The 18,515-nt window shown below is 38.6% G+C and overlaps 1 protein-coding gene across 17 annotated transcripts in view; it reads left to right on the forward strand.

Annotated features, from left to right (window-relative positions):
- Nucleotides 1–18,515, forward strand: part of MAP2 (microtubule associated protein 2) — a 225,291-nt gene that overhangs the window by 53,678 nt on the left and 153,098 nt on the right. The gene's annotated exons all lie outside the window — the stretch shown is intronic.

The following is an 18,515-nucleotide window of genomic DNA, read 5'->3' on the forward strand; positions in this document are numbered from 1 at the left end:
ATAGGACAGAGAAAGAGATTCATAAACAGTGATGCTCAGCATCTCAGTAATTCCAGGGAAGGAAAGCAGAATAGCCCAGATGTCCAGGAAACAGCAATTCTTTTCTTTCTAGCTTTGCCAGGACTGTTTCTCCTGGCCATTGCGGCAAAGGGAGGGACAAGGATGGAATGGAATAAGGAAGTCAAACAGAGACCCAATGGTTTTATAAGTCCCCTTTTCACAGGAAGCCAGGCTAAAAATGAAGAAGAACAAAGGACATGTGATTGTATGGTCCACAGGGAATGTCCTTTATTTTTCTATTCATGGTTTTGTGTAAACTTCTGACACGGGCTTCTGCTGAGTGCCCGTGTGTCTGCTGGGCAGGCTGGGCCCGGCACGGAAGGTGACTGGGTTTGGTAGCTCTGTTTCAGCTGTTTCAAGAATTCTTCATTTTCCAATACTGAAAAGAATAAGCTACTCTTGTAAAGAATTCAAAACATATGCAGGAAAATTTAGGTTCCTGGGGGGACTCATCGCCTGGTTCGTGAAGGCTCTTCAGTTTCCTAGCAGTGTGTCCTTGGGGAAGTTATCTAACTTCTCTGAATTTGCCCAGCTATAAAATGGGAATAATAAAGAACCTTCCATATAAAATCCTATTTTATGTGTAAAGTGCTTAATATAGTGTAGGTACTACTAAGCACCCCAAAAACATTAGCTTGTATCATTATTATTTACATATGCTAAATAGAGATATTAAGAAAATAATATCACTCTTATCAATACTTGAAAATTTTAAAACAATCCAACCAACAAATGGATTAAACACTCAATCTTCAAACTAATTTTCTAACTTTGTCATTGGTTTCTTTATCTTTAGAGGTATAATATTTTTAAAGACTTTTATGACTCTCTTATTACCCAGATCCACCAGCTCAACACAAGATGCATGGATGAAGGACCTACTGTGGCCGGCACTCTGCTAACTGCTGGGGTACAAAATATAACGCAGTAGTTATCCTCAGGTTGCAAACTTTGAGGGGCCAGACCATTATATAAACAAAGACATGTTATTTGGTTTGATAATTATTATTACAAGATACAATGGAGGTATAAACTTGGGAAAATTAAGGAATTCCTTATACTTCAGAGTTATGAAGGATGAGCACATACTCCCCAAATTAGTAAGCTGCAATGAGCTTTCCAAAATGAAAATATGAAACAACTTTGTTTAGTGACCAGAAACGTTCTTAAGAAAGTATGCTTCAACTTTAAAGCAATCATCAACACATAAATGATTCTGGAAGATTGTATTTTAGAATTTATCATAATGTCCAAGGCTTGCAGTACCATTAATTTATTTTCCCTGGGCATCTTGTAATTTAAAAGAATAAAGTATCATTTTCCCCTTTCAGCTAGAGCACATCAGTCTCACAGGTCCCTATGTACTGGGGGTGTCTCCAGCTTAAAAAAAAGAGCTAAAGCAGACAGCATCTACAGGAAGCACCAAAAAACTGGAACCACTGCTTCAAAAGACCAACTGGGATTCCAGACCGGCTCAAGTACCGAAACATAGAACCTTTTATTTCTTGACTCCTCAGATAGCCTTAAAAGATAAGACAGTTTTAAAAAAATTTAGGAGAGATTTCATTTACAAAAATGAAAATCTTTAGTGGTATTATTCATCTCAGAAAATTAAAAGACTAAGAAATAAGTTGCCGAAATTGTTTTTGCATATTCCATTGTTCCCTGGGTTATGATTCATATTATTGCTTCAGATTATTCATATTATTGATGTGGACTCATTGTCAGAATTTCCAGCTGGAGGACTGGGGTGCTAAATCTTAGCTTCCACAAGGTTTGACCGTCTTGCTGCTGTGGGAGCAGTTTAGATTACGTACAGAATATACGAGAATACAGAGTAGGTTTGTTTTTAGAAAGTAGTTTTAGAAGCATATGTGCAGCCAGGTATGAACTGAGTATATATCCAGTGGTTTAATCTACCTGTGTCCTGGTTTCCTCATTTATAACAGGAGGCTAACGAGAGTAACTACCTCACAGAGTTGCTGTGAGGATTAAACGAGTTAATATAAATAAATGCCCAAAGAAGTGCCCAGTTCTTAGTAAGCTCCTGATAAAGGTTTCTCATTATTATCTAGAGACCCATGGGAACAATCCTCCTTCAGAGATCATCTGAATCCGGTTTCCCACCCAGCCTCCCCCTCAGCCCAGCATAGCTCTCCAGCTCACGGTGCAATCCCTTAGCCTCTCCAACTAAGTCAGCGTGGGCCTGGACTTCCTGAGCTCTGAAATCAGTCCTGAGTTCTGGAGACCAAGTTCATGTAACATACGTATGGGCATATCCCATTGTGGGTGCTGGCTGTGTTGTCCCCACATCCCTGAGGGAGGTTTTGGTCCTTAGTCAAGATAAAACTGTGTGGAAGCTGAAGTATTCTTGCACTTTCATCTACATAAACAGATGTCTTACATACCTTATAGTTGCTTTGCAGTTGAAAGAGTAAGCTTTTTTCTGTGGCTGCCAGTTCACAAGCAACAAGCACAGAACTTGCACTAGATGCTAGAAATATGGCAAGAATGGTGAAGACGATGTTATAATTTTATTAGCAGTTTTTCTGCATTTGTAGATATTATTTAAAGTATGTGTCATAAATACAATCTTGGAATCCTCTTGCTATCTTTGTTTGGCTCTTAACAGTCAATATGAATGAAAGTCAAAGTGTCCTTGATTAGAGCAATATTTTTTCTAGATGTTACCTGTTATTACTGATTGTAGCCAGTCAAGAAGGGATGATAGGAAAGAAAAAATGAACAGAAAAATAAAAGAAAACAATAAAATGTCATGTTCTTTAAAAGTAATTTCTAATTTTAATATAATCTTTAATTATAGAAGGCGTAGTAATTCAGTGTACTTGTTTTTGGCACAAATTCATATTCACAGAGTTTGACCCCTGACCCCTCTTTTTTGGAGCCCCTGTTAGTTTCACTGGGACAAGACCCAATACCTTTGCATTTGGTGAGGAAACAATTTGTCCTGTTTATTTGAATCCGTGGTAGTTTTTTCAAAGTGTATTCCATGACCCAGTGGCACGAGAATCACCTGGGGTCTTAATAAATACACAGCAGACTCCTGGGCTCCCTCTGAACTCCTGAAGTGAATCACATGGAGGTGAAGCCCAGCATAGTTCTGCGGAGTCCAGAAAAAGTGCTGTGTGCCACAGCCATGGCTCTCCCCTTTCATAGTCTCTTCCCCATAGATGCTGCTGCGCGAGTGACGGCAGGGTCTCAGTTCATAACCTTTCGTTGTCGTAGTTGATGGTGGTAGCGTTTTGAACCACAGCTGCAAGGAATTGAGTTCGTCATAGTCTTCATTTTAGAGGGCATATGATCATCAGAACATGAAAGTCCCTTTTCTTGCTTCACATTATCTTAATTTTTTCCTTTTGTGTCCACCTTCCATTTCCATTCCCTCTCCCCATATATCCTTGTTGCAATGTGCTTGATGTAAATCTGTCCTGGGTAGAGATGCCATTCTGTATATGCCTTTTTCGTGCAATACTGTTGTGTGTTCACCTAGTTCAAAGCTTCTGGCAGCTGCACAGGACTCCAGGACTCCTTCTGCCACCTTTGACGTGTCCATGCCCCTCGCCGTGAGCGCCTCATTTGTCTTCAACTCCTGCCATCATATACACTGAGTTCACCCACCTAACGCAGGTTCACCACTTGACCAGTTCACTTGTAATCAGGCCTCAAGACTACTCTCACCATTTTCCTTCATCTGTTATTAAATCTAGTCTTTAAAAATTCCTTTTCACTGATGATATCCTAATAAGCCAGTTGGATGACATGTATTGGGAGGAATTGCAAACTCAATGGAAAAAGTCTCTAAATGACATTGTAGAATGAGTTTTATCTGCATTTTCTTTAACCAGCTATTTCCAGCTATGCTTTATAAGTTCTCAAAAATATCAGTCTTAGTCCTAACCCAAACTTGTTTTATTTTTCTTACATTTGTCATACAGTTTTGTGATATTTCTCTCCAGGGCCTGTGGCTCTTTGTTTACTAACCCTAAGATACTTAGAATGTGTGACAGGAAGTCACAAATCCATCTTTGGTAGTACAAAACATGTGTCCTATGCTAGAGGGCATCATTTCTCCCCCCCCCGCCCCAGTAATTTTATTGAGATCATAATGGTTTATAACATTATTTATTAATTTTTGGATAGACTTCATTGTGCTCACCACCAGTAGTCTAATTTTTGTTTGTCACCATACATATGTGCCCCTTAACCCCTTTCGCCTTACCCCCCTAACCTCCTTCTCCTCTGGTAACCACTAATTTGTTCTCTTTATCCATTTATTTGTTATCCTCCACATATGAGTGAAATCACACAGTATTTGTCTCTCTCTGTCTGGCTTATTTCACTCAACATCATACCCTTAAGTTCTATCCATGTTGCGGATGAGGCGATTTTGTCTTTTTTATGCCTGAGTAGTGTTCCATTGTATATACACACCACATCTTCTTTATCCACTCATCCGTAGAAGGCACTTGGGTTGCTTCTACACTTGGCTATTGTGAATGATGCTGCAGTGAACTTAGGGATGCATAAATCTCTTTGGATCATTGATTTCCAGTTGTTTAGGTAAAGATCCAGTAGTGGGATAGCTGGATCATATGGTATTTCTATTTTTAATTTTTTGAGACATCCCTACACTGTTTTCCACAGTGGCTGCACAGTTTGCATTCCCACCAGTGCATGAGGGTTCCCTTTTGTCCATATCCTCTTGAACATTTGTTGTTTCCTGTCTTGGTGATTATAGCCATTCTGACCTATGTAAGGTGATATCTCGTTGTAGCCATCATTTCTTAATGAAATAGGCACTCTTGATGTGAAGGTCACAATCTCAGATTATTTTCTCCTATTGTATGCCTAGGTGCAGCATCAGGGACTGTTGATCAAAATGCTATCTTTGAATCTTTTGTCTGGCTGCATAGACGTTAAAATGAAAACTGTTCTGAGCAAAATATTTTATATAAGTAATCAAGCATTGAACTTAAAGAAGAATGCCGTCGGCCAGTCAATGGCGATGCAGTGCTCTTTGTCTGTTTTCACTCTCCCTCACTCAGACTACTTGCTGTTCACCTCCAGGCCATTGGCATGCTGAGGGTGACATTCTCTGTTTCCAAGATAATCCCCATGATAGGATGCCCTTAATTTATGCCGTTTATGGGACGGAACTGAACTTATTTGCATATCATCAATATACCTGAGTCCTGAGTAGAGGACCAGCCATCCAAGTTAAAATATTCCCTGTCAAGGACTTGCTGTGTCTAGCAAATTCTGGAGTAATGCTGATTGCAGGTGGTTGGTGAGTATTGATGCTGTTCAAGATCTATAAGGCTGCACTGGAGGACACATGAAACTTAAGATTTCTTTAGAACAATGATCCTGTTTAAAACTACTTTTGTTCCCAGCTGGGCACTCAGTAATGCCAGCCACTGAATAAGATCTTTCAAGTGCCTCACCCACCTCACCTGTCAGACTGGCTCCCTGGCTTATAAATGAAACCCTGTTTGCTTCCACAACTCTTGATCCTCCAGCTCTTCTCCCATTTGTTTTCCTTTTCCTTATGATTTGAGTGTTTGATCCCTCCCAAAACACACCCTCAGTTTTCATTTACCTCATTCCTAGGCGATGCTCAAATAGCAGTAGTCAATCTTAGTGTTTCTCTGCTATTTTATCAACTTCACCCCCTCCCTATTTTTGTTAGTTTTTCCTTGTTGTAAAATAAGTTTCTCTTTCATTGCACTTGGCATTTTTTTTAATTGCAGTAACATTGGATTATAACAATGTATAACTTTCAGGTGTACATTGTAATATGTTTTGAATTCTGTGTAGATTACATCATGTTCACCACCCAAAGTCTAATTATAGTCCATCACCACACATTTGTGCCCAATCACCCCTTTTGCCCTCCTCTCTCCCCGCCTCCCCTCTGATAACCACCAGTCCAATCTCTGTTGCTCTGTGCTTGTTTGTCATTGTTTTTGTCTTCTACTTATGAGTGAGATCATATGGTATTTGACTTTCTCCCTCTGACTTATTTGATTTAGCCTAATACCCTCAAGGTCCATCCATGTTGTCACAAATGGCTGGATTTCCTCATTTCTTATGGCTGAGTAGTATTCCATTGTGTATATATACCACATCTTCTTTATCCATTCATCCCTTGATGGGCACTTAGGTTGCTTCCAAGTCTTGGCTATTGTAAATAAGACTGCGATGAGCACAGGGGTGCATGTATCTTTATGCATTTGTGTTTTCAAGTTCTGTAACTACCCAACAGTGGAATAGCTGGATCATATGGTAGATCTATTCTTAATTTTCTGAGGAAACTCCATACTGTTTTCCACAGTGGCTGCACCAGTTTGCACTCCCACCAGCAGTGTACGAGGGTTCCCATCTCTCCACATACTCTCCAACACTTGTTGTTTCCTGTCTTGTTAGTTATAGCCATTCTGACTGGAGTGAGGTGATACCTCATTGTAGTTTTGATTTCCATTTCCCTGATAGTTAATGATGTTGAATATGTTTTCATGTACCTCTTGGCCGTCTGTATATCTTGTTTGGAGAAATCTCTGTTCAGATCTTTTGCCCATTTTTTAATTGAGTTGTTGGTATTTTGTTGTTGAGATGTATGAGTTCTTTGTATATTTTGGATATTGACTCCTTCTCCCAATTGTTAGGTTGTCTTTTCGTTTTGTTGATGGTTTCCTTTGCTGTGCAGAAGCTTTTTAGTTTGATGTATCCCATTGCGTATTTTTTCTGTTGTTTCCCTTGCCCGGTCAGACATGGTACTTGAAAATATGCTGGTAAGACTGATGTCAAAGAGCATACTGCCTATGTTTTCTTCTAGAAGTTTGATGGTTTCAGGTCTTACATTCAAGTCTTTAATCCATTTTGAGTTGATTTTTGTGCATGGTGTAAGAAAATAGTCTACTTTCATTCTTTTGCGTGTGGCTGTCCAGTTTTCCCAACACCGTTTATTGAAGAGACTCTCCTTTCTCCGTTGTATGTTCATGGCTCCCTTGTTGAAAATTAGCTGTCCATATATGTGTGGGTTTATTTCTGGGCTCTGTATTCTGTTAAATTGATCTGTGTGTCTGTTTTTGTGCCAGTAGCATGCTGTTTTAGTTACTATAGCTTTGTAGTATAGTTTGAAATCAGGGAGTGTGATACCTCCAGCTTTGTTCTTTTTCCTCAGGATTCCTTTGGCTATTCAGGGTCTTTTGTTGTTCCATATAAATTTTAGGATTCTTTGTTCTATTTCTGTGAAAAATGTTGTTGGAATTTTGATAGGGATTGCATTGAATCTGTAGATTGCCTTAGGAACTATGGACATTTTAACTATGTTAATTCTTCCAATCCAAGAGCACGGAATATCTTTCCATTTCCTTGTGTTTCCTTCAATTTCTTTCTACAGTGTTTTATGGTTTTTGGCTTGCTGTTGGTTGGGGCCTGTCCCTTTGGTGGGCTGCCTGCCCTGGCTGAACTGGATTAAATCTGTGCTCTAGTAGGTATGGCAGATCCCTGGGCTATCAGGCCAGGGGAATAACTTCAATGGCATCTCCCAGGTTCTGTGTCAGCACTCCTGTACTAGGTCTCAACAATGGCCACCACCAATGTCTCAGTCTCTGGAGAGGTCTCACCTCTCACTGAGATGCACCCAGAGCCTGCCAGGTGAGTCTCTTTTCACCAAAAGACTGTGCAGCTTTCTTTCTGGTGATTTTAGGTTGCTCTCTGAGATGAGTGAATTTGTGCATGGGCCCTTTGAGAGCCAGGTTTTTTCCAGTTTTGTCTGATAGCTTTTCTGGGGGTGTCCCCTTACAGATAGTAGGATACTTGTCTCAGTTGTGCTGAGTCTAAGAGATGCTTATAGCAGTAACATGCTCCTGGTAAGGTCCCCACTTCTCCACGGAAGGCTGCATACCTTAGGGATGCTGCTGCCCAGCTGGCTGTGAAGCTTTGCCGCTCGTGAAAGTGGCTTTCTTTCTCTCCAGAAGGAATTTCTTCCTCTTCCACCTCCGTCAGGACTGTCCCTTGTTGTGGGGGTTCTTTTTATCCAGTTTTCAGCTTTCTCTCCAGGGTAATTTTTCCAAGAATAGTTGTAACCTGGTTGTGTTTGTGGGAGGAGGTGAGTTCAGAGTCTGCCTACGCCACCATCTTGACGAGATCTTCTGCACTTGGCTTTTAACGGAATGTCCTGACTGCCAGTTTCTCAAGCTTCCCTTTTGTGCATTCTTTGGGCATTTAACACAGGTCTCAATTCCCCTTCTCTCATCAGCCAATTGATCATGCATTTTATCAAGCAGCTTCAAATTAAAATATGAATTCCTTGGTTCGGATCTTGGGTGTGGGCCTATGCGTGGCTTGTCAAGGCATGCTATGGCAGACATCCCACATATAAAATAGAGGAAGATGGGGACAGATGTTATCTCAGTGACAATCTGTCTCAGCAAAAGAGGAGGATTGGCAGTGGATGTTAGTTCAGGGCTAATCTTCCTAAAAAAATGAGTCTACCAGATATTATAGAAAGAAAATGGTGTAAAACATATGGAGTCTGCCCTCAACTAATGTGCAATCAGAGCCCTAGGTGGAGGAAAGTTTGTCTAATGGTTCCTTAAATATTCTTCTGTTTCCTTGCCCATGCTCCACAGACTTTTCAGTAAAAAGGAGAAGGAAGAGTTGGAAAGGGGTAAGCAAAGCAAGGGAACAGGAGAGGAGATTGTAAAAATACAACAAGAATGTGACAATTAAAGAAAAAAGTTAGTGGTCTTAGAGAGGTGGACATTTCTCTCCCACAAAGATTTTCTTGGCCCAGATACTTACAATGGCTACTTTTGCAAAGAACGTATTTTCACAATCCATTTTAAATATGTCATAGTAAATGGACAATGTCTAGAAAAAGTGTTTGAGTTATTTTCTCCAGAACATTAAAAGCAAACACTTTTATTTCTTCAATTGTATGTTTGCTATTAGGAGCAAAAGGGGAAAAAAAGCCACAAAACTATGGAAAATGATAGTTTAACTTCAAACATTGTCATATAGAATCCTCCCCACATGTGCTCTTTCTAGCCAACTTGATGGTCCTGTTGCATGAGAGAGTATTCATATATAGATATTGATCATGTATAATATTTCCTTTTAATTTAAAAGCCAATATGTCTTTTATGTCGAGTCTTGGGTAGCTTAGAAATCTGATGATGGATGAAACATAAAAATGCCCCACTCTCCATTGTGGTCCCCCTTTCTGTTCTCACAAGGAATTTGATATCTACCATCTGCATTCGTTGGTTCTAGTCATTAGGATGATTTAGGACATTAGTGTACATTTAGATGTACCATTGAATGTATTCTAAATATTCACAGCGTGTGTAGTTGTGACAAACTTTTATTTAAACTATCTATAAATAAATACCCCCATCACCAACTGATTTTCTTTCCTCATCTCTGCCGTACCCCTGGTACAAGGACCAGAGGAAGAGGAGTGATAGAGACTCAGAAATTCCGTATGAAATTCTTAGTGGCTGTCACTCTAGGGTCTACTCTCCTCTAAACAGCGGAGTCAGTAAGTGTGAATTTCAGCTATTCACAAAATAAATTTGTTCCCTTAATAGACACATTTTGAGAAATCATTCCACATATGTCATTGCGTTTCTTACACCATCACTGAGGATGTTTTATGATTTGAACTGTAAATATTAAACAGTGAAAGAAAATGCTGCAGGAACTTGCAAAATGTAAACCTTTTCAGAATTATCTGGTAATGTTGAGGTTAAAGACTGACTCATTCAAACAGAATGGGGCCAGCTGACCTCTCCAGTACTGCTTGCTCTCCAGTCCTATGAAGTCGCTGCGTATTGAAGGAATGACAGAGATTTAGGATATTGAGATAACTTGATCTTCAAAGCTTGAAAAGCAGTCAACAAAATACCCCTGTTAGGATTTTTCAAGAAGAAATTGGGATTTTATATCTCATGTCATGCAATGTAGCATTTGATTATGTGCCATTATCCTATCTTCCGTTAAACTGTAATGGTCCCACTTGTGGAGACATTGGAGAAAACGAAAGTTCATTTCTTGTTTCCAGGAAGATCAGCCAAGAAATTCGTAACTCCTAACAAGGATTCTGCTTGACTGACTGTTAAATGAAAATTTTATGGAGTGAGAATTCCTCAACACTAATTCTCATCATTTTCTTTCCTGACTTGCCCATTTCTCCTGTAAATATGATTTCCCCAGCTGGTTAGATCTCCAGTAGTGAAAGAAAGCAATTTGTATCAACTTTTAGGTGATTGGAAAGATGAAGATAAACATGGAAGTTATAACTAAGGGTTCACAAACTGAAAAAATTGCTGGCAGAACTTTTGTAAAAATAAATAATAAACACATAGATAACTATTTTTAAAACTCTGAGGTAAAGGGAGAGATATACTTAACATAGCTCTAAGTGTGCTAAGGATTAAAAGCCTAAAACTTGCCTATTTAAATAGCTCAGCAAGACACAAACTAGATGAAATACTCACACCACGCGTTTTGTCTAGTGGTTTCTGAAACTGAAATGTTCCCGACTGTTTAAGCTCAGAATTCAGATTTTTTAGGAGGTAATTCATGCTTTCTATGTGAGTGTTAGTGTTATACTTTCAATTATTCATGCATACATGCATGCGTGAGTTCAATGAATATTGATTGTATACCAGTTATAGACCAGGCCCAGTTCTAGGTACCTGGGATATGTTAGTGAACAAAGCAGGCAAAGAGCTTTGCCTTCATGGAGCTTACAAGTGAATGAGGAGAGACAGGCAATAGGGAATAAATGGAATAAAAAGTAAATTATATAAGAAAATGATAAATATTATGCAAAATAGGATACAGGAGATTGGGGATGGGAATTGCAGGTTGCAGTATTACTTAGGATGGTCAGGCTATGCCTCACTGAGAAGATGCTATCTGAGGGAGGATCTGATGGAGAGAATGGAGTTATTTGGAAGAAAAGTGTCCCACACCCAGAATTTAACTGTAAGTAAATTTACATTAATTTAAATGACCTGCATTACATAATATGACATTGGTAAAGTGTTTTCTGATTTACCTTTAAGATTCGCCGTGGTAGGGGCCAGCTGGTGACACAGTGGTTAAGTTTGTACACTCTGCTTTGGTGGACCAGGGTTCGCAGATTCAGATCCTGGGCGTGGACCTAGCACCATTCTTCAAGCCATGCTGTGGCAGCATCCCACATAAAATAGAGGAAGATGGGCACAGATGTTAGCTCACGGCCAGTGTTCTCACAAAAAGAAAGATTCACCATGGTATTTATTTCTAACTTGATGTAATAAAATGACTATAGTGATTGACCATGTAAAACACGGTATTTTACTATTATACTCTATAGTTCTAAGACTTGATTTTGATTTTCAACAAGATGTTTAAAAACATACATAATAAACCCAAATTGTCAAACAGTGAAGTTCTTTAAAAACAATGAGCATATATCTCATGCATTTGACTCTGTATTCTCTGCCAAAAATAGACCAGATAAATAGTAATAAAATTAATAGTGTCTTCCTCAACTACAGGAGTACTTGTGTTCACACATAGACATCATTTAAATATGAACTGATGGACTCTGAAATGATTCTGAAAGTAAAAATTCTTATATCTAATCTATCCCTTATGTACACCTAGAATAATACATAGTCTATCTTGAAGTACCTGTAGTAGAAAAAAGGAAAATTCTTAATTGTTTGTTTTATTTCTCTCTTCCTTTTCTGATAGCTTAGAAAGGTTGGACTGAATTACAGACTACCTCAGAAGTCCAGGGACTGAGTTTCTGCCCCACCACTTACCAGCTGTGTGTCCTTGGCATATAACTAGCCCTGATTGGACCTATTTCCTCCACTGTAAGATGGAGGTTCACAGCTCTTGGAGTTATTGAATAAAATATTGTGTTCAAAGAGGTTGGCACATTATAAGTACTTAATCACTTATGTTAGAATCATGTCTTATGCCTTTTTAATTGGTCAATGTTAGAATAAATAACTGAATGTAAACAACTGAAGACCAGCCCAAGGCCATGTATATTATCAGACATTATAGTATCATGGTGATTTTTTTGGTTTCATGGTGATTCTGAGAAAGGAAAGAGCTTGGTGGCACTGTGTGCTGGGGGAGTTCTGGGAGCCATTATGAAAGAGGGCAGAACTTTAAGTGGACTGGAAAGGAAGTGTAAGATTTGGGTTGGAAGAAAAGAAGTAGATGCTTTCTGAAGTAAACTGGTGATTATGTTGGGCCGCAAAGGACAAGGGAGTAGTGTGAAAGAGACAGTATTGAAAGCACCTTAACTGTCTGTTCTTTTGTCATAATAGTGTGATTCAGTGCATGTTGCTACAGACAAGTACTTTCACTTGGTATATTCCTAAGATACACATTTTACTACACAGATTTTTACATCATGGTTTTTTACCTTACAGATGCCTGTTTAGTAAAAGCCCATGTAAAATGTCCCCTCCCTTCTGAGGAAGACAGCCCCTTCCAAGTTATTTATTTAACACACACATAATCGTCTTAGGCCTTCACTCATGCAGCCATGGTTACATGGCACGTGTGCAAAATGTCTGTTCATACTGGAACCATCTATAATGTTCATCTATAGATCCGAAAATTTGTTGTAAATGAAGAGTTTCTGAACCAATGGCATCATAATATCTATTATTGTTATCATCATTATTATTACTGAGGTGTAAAATACCTTAGTAAAGTATATTAATTGTACATGGCCCCCACTCCGTGTCATTGCCACCCACATCAAGAAGGCATCATACTTCCTCCCAGTCAACATTCCACTCCATCTTAATCCCCATACGAGTAAACATTATTCTGACTTCCGTCTTTGAATATTAGTCTTGTCTGTTCTTGAAGTTCATATAAAGGGAATAAAACAGGATATATACTCTTTGTGTCTGCTTGTTTTACTCATCATTATGCCTGTGAGATTCATCTATGTAGTTTCATGTAACAGTAATTCTTTTTTTTCTGTGTAGTAACCCGTTACATGAATACACCACAACACATTCTACTATTAATGGGCATTTGAGTGCTTTTCAGTTTTATGCTATTATGAATAAAGCTCCTGAGATCATTTTTGCAAATGTTTTTAGGTGGATCTATGTAGTCAATTCTCTTGGGTATATACCCAGAAATGGAATTACCAGGTCATAAGGTAGACATACATTTAACTTTACTGGATATTAGCAAGCAGTTTTCTGAAGTCATCAAACTAATTTACACTCTCACCAGCAATGTATGAGAGTTTTCCTTTCTACCATTATAGGTTTTTTTTCAACATCTGGAGAGTTTTTTATCTTTTTAACCCCACCATAGTTCTCCAGATGTAATGAGATTATGACTTGATGAATTGAACTAGCAATTTTTTGTCATAATTGCAGTTCATATGACACTGTTTTTAAAAAGAAGTTTTAAGAGGAGCTGGCCTGGTGGCACAGCAGTTAAGTTCGCACTTTCCGCTTTGGCAGCCCGGGGTTTGCTGGTTCAAATCCTGGGTGTAGACCTACACACTGCTTATCAAGCCATGCTGTGGTGGCATTCCACATATAAAGGAGAGGAAGATGGGCACGGATGTTAGCTCAGGGCCAGTCTTCCTCAGCAAAAAGAGGAGGATTGGTGGCAGATGTTAGCTCAGGGCTAATCTTCCTCAAAAAAAGAAAAAAAGGAAGTTTTAAGAAAGAAGTTTGGTTCAGTTTACTTTGGTGAAAGTATGTGAACAGAATAGGACTTTGAGTTCTGTTGTTTCCTAAGCCTAGATGGTAATGGCACACAAAACCTAAATATGGCCTTTGAGCTAGCTAGCTCCCTAAATTGCAGTCAAGTTTTATTTTGAGTGCCAACAATAAAGAATAAACTTCTCTCTTTCTCTCTCTCAGTCTTTCTCCATTTACATCATCTTTTTGGCTTCACCTGGGTGAGTGAAATAAAAACACTAATGGAAAAAAGAAAAGCAAGAGTGTATTATTTTTAAAACTACCTGTGCAAAATTTCCAGTGAAATTTGAATATTTCTGAGGTTCTAAATGGTGCATAATCCAAAAATAATTTGAAATGTATTTTGTCCTTACACTTGGATAAGACTATAACTGATTTTTAGAGGAAATCAGCACACTGAGATGTAAAATGAAATTGTGAAGCCAAACTCTGATCATGATGACTCGGCAGGATTCTGCATGATGCAAGAGCGACTGGAAAGTGGTCCCCTTGTCCCGCCTTCCTCCTCACCTGACTTGCTTATACTAGATTCATCCTTCCACTGCAGGCCGAGCCTATCAGAATCACAGTGATGATGTCAAAGGTGACCCATATGTCAGCATGCTCTTTGCTTCTTTAGAAACATTATTTCTGATTCATTCTTCATCGAAGCTCCGTGGAGATACTGGATATTTTGGTTTAAAATATTTCCTACGGAGTTGTATGTGTAAGAGCTATTTAAAATAAATATAAAGTAAGGCGAATAATTATAGGACTTGTAGCCTGGACGCTATCAATCTATTTTCAAACTTTAAATAAGTAAAAAATCCAGCTCAGTAGCATAGAATACCTAGTAAAAGTAAATGAGAGATAAAGTGCGCAATAAGCTAATGAATGTAGTCTGTCCTCATGAATCATAACAAGAAGAATTTGGGCAGGAGTCAAGTGATTCAAGGATTTTATTTTTGGGGGGGAAATTTTTGTCTTTCAGTAATAAATTTGTCCATCATCTGCTCTTAAATCCTTTACGTGAATTTCTCAACGTATTGATTATTTTTTATAAAGGATAGTTCAGCTTTGTTGAGGGTATGTAGTTAATTGTAGTTTGATGTGAAAAACAAAAGCAAACCATGTGAGTAATTTACATAAATGTATCCTCTTGGTGCTTGGTGATGGTCTTTCAACTCCTGACCAGTTGTTATTCATCCCATTAATTAGGGATCCTCTAGAACATGTGTCTTTCAGTGATGATATTATGTTGACTCCGTTTCCCGTGCAAATTTTTTAAAAAATGAGATCTAGAGAACTCCTATTGAATTTGTCAAGGAATTCAAGAAACATTTCTAGAAAATTTTCAGATCCTCAAATGCATCATACAGCCTCATGGCCTTAAAAAAAATCAACAGCTTTTGGACCCATGCTTCTAATAATTTTTAATATTCAGAAGGTGCCACAGATCGAATTTGAAACTTGTCATGTTTTAATCAGTGGCCATGAAGATTCCCTGCCCGGAGCCTGGGGCCTTGTGTACAACTCACTCTACTCGATTCTCCGTCCTTTTTATAGCTTCTCCAGGTATTAGTTTGAACCATATGAAATTGCCATTTTGTAGGTAAAAAATAATAGAATTTTAACATTTCTTATAATTCATATAATTCAGACAAATATTCTAATTATGACACTTCTCTTTTTTGTCTGTTTGACCATAGTATACTTTGTGTGGACCACATTTGTTGGAAGAAGAGATGGTATCTGTGGTAAACAGGGCAAGAGAGTGTTCAGTGAATTTGGATGTCATAATAATTTGTAAAAAACTCAGATATTTTTGGTACCTGTTATATTTAGAATAACTCAAATTCAAGAGTACTAGGTAAAAGTGTAACTATTTCTATTATTAACTTTTAAAAGTAAAAATTGTAGTAATTATAGTCAATTTTTAAAAAGCCATTTCAAAGTAATTTTGGTCACAAAGCATTATTGATTTATTAATTGTTATAATTTTATTCAAGGAATCTGAAGATTAAAATTTTGTGTATTTTACCACCAATAGAAGTATGATTTATCAAGCAAACTCTTTCTCAGTATTTAAGAGCTGATAGCCCCATCCTAGGTACTTTGCAGAATTCAAAGAAAGTAGGAGACAAGCCCCTATTTTAAATAAACGCATATCCTTTAATGGAAACTATGAAAACTATTCATTCCATGGGAAAGGTGACTTATACTACAAATAAAAGACAGTATTCATAAGGAAGACTGACTATAGAATAAGGAAATACATATAGACTTTTCTTGTGCTTAAACACTCCAATTCATCCACTAATGTGATTTCACATTCTCTCATACAAAGAATATTTTTGAGCACCTGTAGGTTCCAAGCACTGTTCCAGGTGCTTTGGATACACCAGTAGCCCAACATGTGAAGACGACTTCCCTCATGAAGCTGGCAGACTGAGGCCCATAGTCAATGGTAAACGTAATCAATACAATTTATGGTATGATGGAAAGTGATAAGTGCTATAGAAAGAAGGAAAAATGGAGCCGGGGATGAGGGAGGGGCAAGGTCGCAGTTTTCATTATGGTGGTCAGGAAAGCCCTGGTTGGAAGACGGTATATGACCAAAGGTCAGGGAGGTGAGGAAGACGTGCCTCCATCCTTTAGTCCTAAAGAGATTAGAGAGTGATCTGCAAATGCACAGACTGATAGAGTTAGGGGATGAAGTCTAGGGTCTTCCGGAGGAGCCACATGGGCGAGCTGCCTGAATTTGGGGATGGAACGGAATTGGATTCTTGAGGATCGGGATCTGAGATGAAGCAGGAGTGACAGAGGGGCAGAGACTTGGTGCGTCATCACAGTGAGAAAACGAGCAAGGTTTCTGTTGACTTCTCGGTTGTCTCCACTGTAACTGAAGCTCCTTGAGGAGGAAATGTTGTTTCCTCTTTTCCTCATTCCTAGAATCTATCACGTGTCTGGAATACATGGTGTGTGTCAGCAAGAGTGGCTAAATGAACTGATGAGTGGTGCTCAGCCAAGGTCTAGAGTATTGGAAACGAGAGAAGGGCAAGGAAAGCACTCTAGCTTAGGCTCATTAGCATAAATATAAAAAGTGTAAAAATTGTGAAAGTCTCTCAATTATCTGTCATGTTGTTCTTAGAATACAATGTAATTAAAAGTAAGAATTATATTTTACATATAGTGCTTATTCTGCAATGGACATGTTAAAGTGGCAGGTCCTTCCGCTAACAAATGGACAAAAAAGAAAAAGAGTATACCAACCCATTCTCATTGACTGAACTAGATATCCTCAGATAGTAAACAACACCCAAAAAGTATGAAATATTTTTGGAAGCTGTGCCATTTTCCAGACTGACCAGGAAGGAGCATTATGTGTGCTTTATGAGAGCCTGATAAGATATGATTCATGTTTCAAGAAATGGCAGTCTTGTGCATCATTTTTTTGTGCTCAGAAGTGAACAACAATGTATTAAAATAAAACATTTGCTTGAAAAATAACCTTAGTGTCCAAAATCACTGAAGAAAAATAGACATTTAACAGAGAGATCATATTTGAAGGGACATTTGTGAAGGAGAAGAATCCTTGCCAGGATGTAGGGTTCACTGAAAGCTAAAGTTTCTTGTAATTATTACCTAGGATAATCATATTATTTTTAAATGTGATTTATTTATTTTATGGCTGACACACTGGGGGCAGAGGACTGCCGTGGTGGCAGTAGCTGTATTTTAGCCATCAGAAAAGGCATTATGACCCAACCTATAGATGAGCTGACCTAAAAGCAATGAGTCATAAGAACTGAATATTGAAAGAACATTTTAGAAAGGAAATCAAAACAGTAAAACATCAAGGTCAAAATCCTAGTCACAATTTTTACTGAGTAGCTCTGGAAGATTTTAACGGATATTGCGCCTCCTGGTGGTTGTTTTTGAGTGAATGATTTTTTTTAATGTTTTAAAATGTTTTGAATTTTACCTGGGCTCCCAATTTTCTGGCTTCATTATTTTGGGTAACCGCAGGAAGGTTCACATTGTCTCTGACTAGGAGGACCCTGGGGAGGCCAACTCAATTTGATTGCCCAATTTCATGCCTGCACAAAGAATGATGCCAGGGGTGATAGAGTGCCTAGTGTGTGAGGATTAAGTTCAGGCTCGACAAGGTGGGTTCACAAAAGGGCATTCATGCTTGATTCATCTGGTTTCCAGGCTGGAAGTGAAAGGAAAGCAGTGACATAATGACCCCATATTCTTCAGCCCTCCAATACAATATAGCACAGATCTTAAGCAAAGCCAGTCCTCAGAATGATTGCAACCCGTTTTAATGAGGAAGATCGCTGCTTTAGCAAATAAAAGAAGGCTTACAAAGTCAAAGACAAAGGAGGTTTCTGGAATCTGTTTTGCCTGCAGACAGAATGGGAAAGAGCACGGAAAGAAAGTGACTTGGTGAGAGAAGAAAAACAGGGACCTGTGCCAGGAGACTGGGATGGTGTCTCTGCTGCATCTCCAGGCAGCTTTGTGACCTTCATTAGACTCCATGGGCCTCAGCTTTTCACCTTGGAAACAAAGGAGCTGGACAAGGCTGAGTGGTGGCCATGAATCCAGGAGATGGATAGAAGCAAGGAGTAGCAGTCTCTATCTCATATAAAAGAACCGTAATTTGAATATTTATGAAAGCAAAATTAGCTGGTG

Source organism: Equus przewalskii, chromosome 5 (genome assembly GCF_037783145.1).
Source record: "Equus przewalskii isolate Varuska chromosome 5, EquPr2, whole genome shotgun sequence".
In the NCBI taxonomy this organism is placed as follows: domain Eukaryota; kingdom Metazoa; phylum Chordata; class Mammalia; order Perissodactyla; family Equidae; genus Equus; species Equus przewalskii.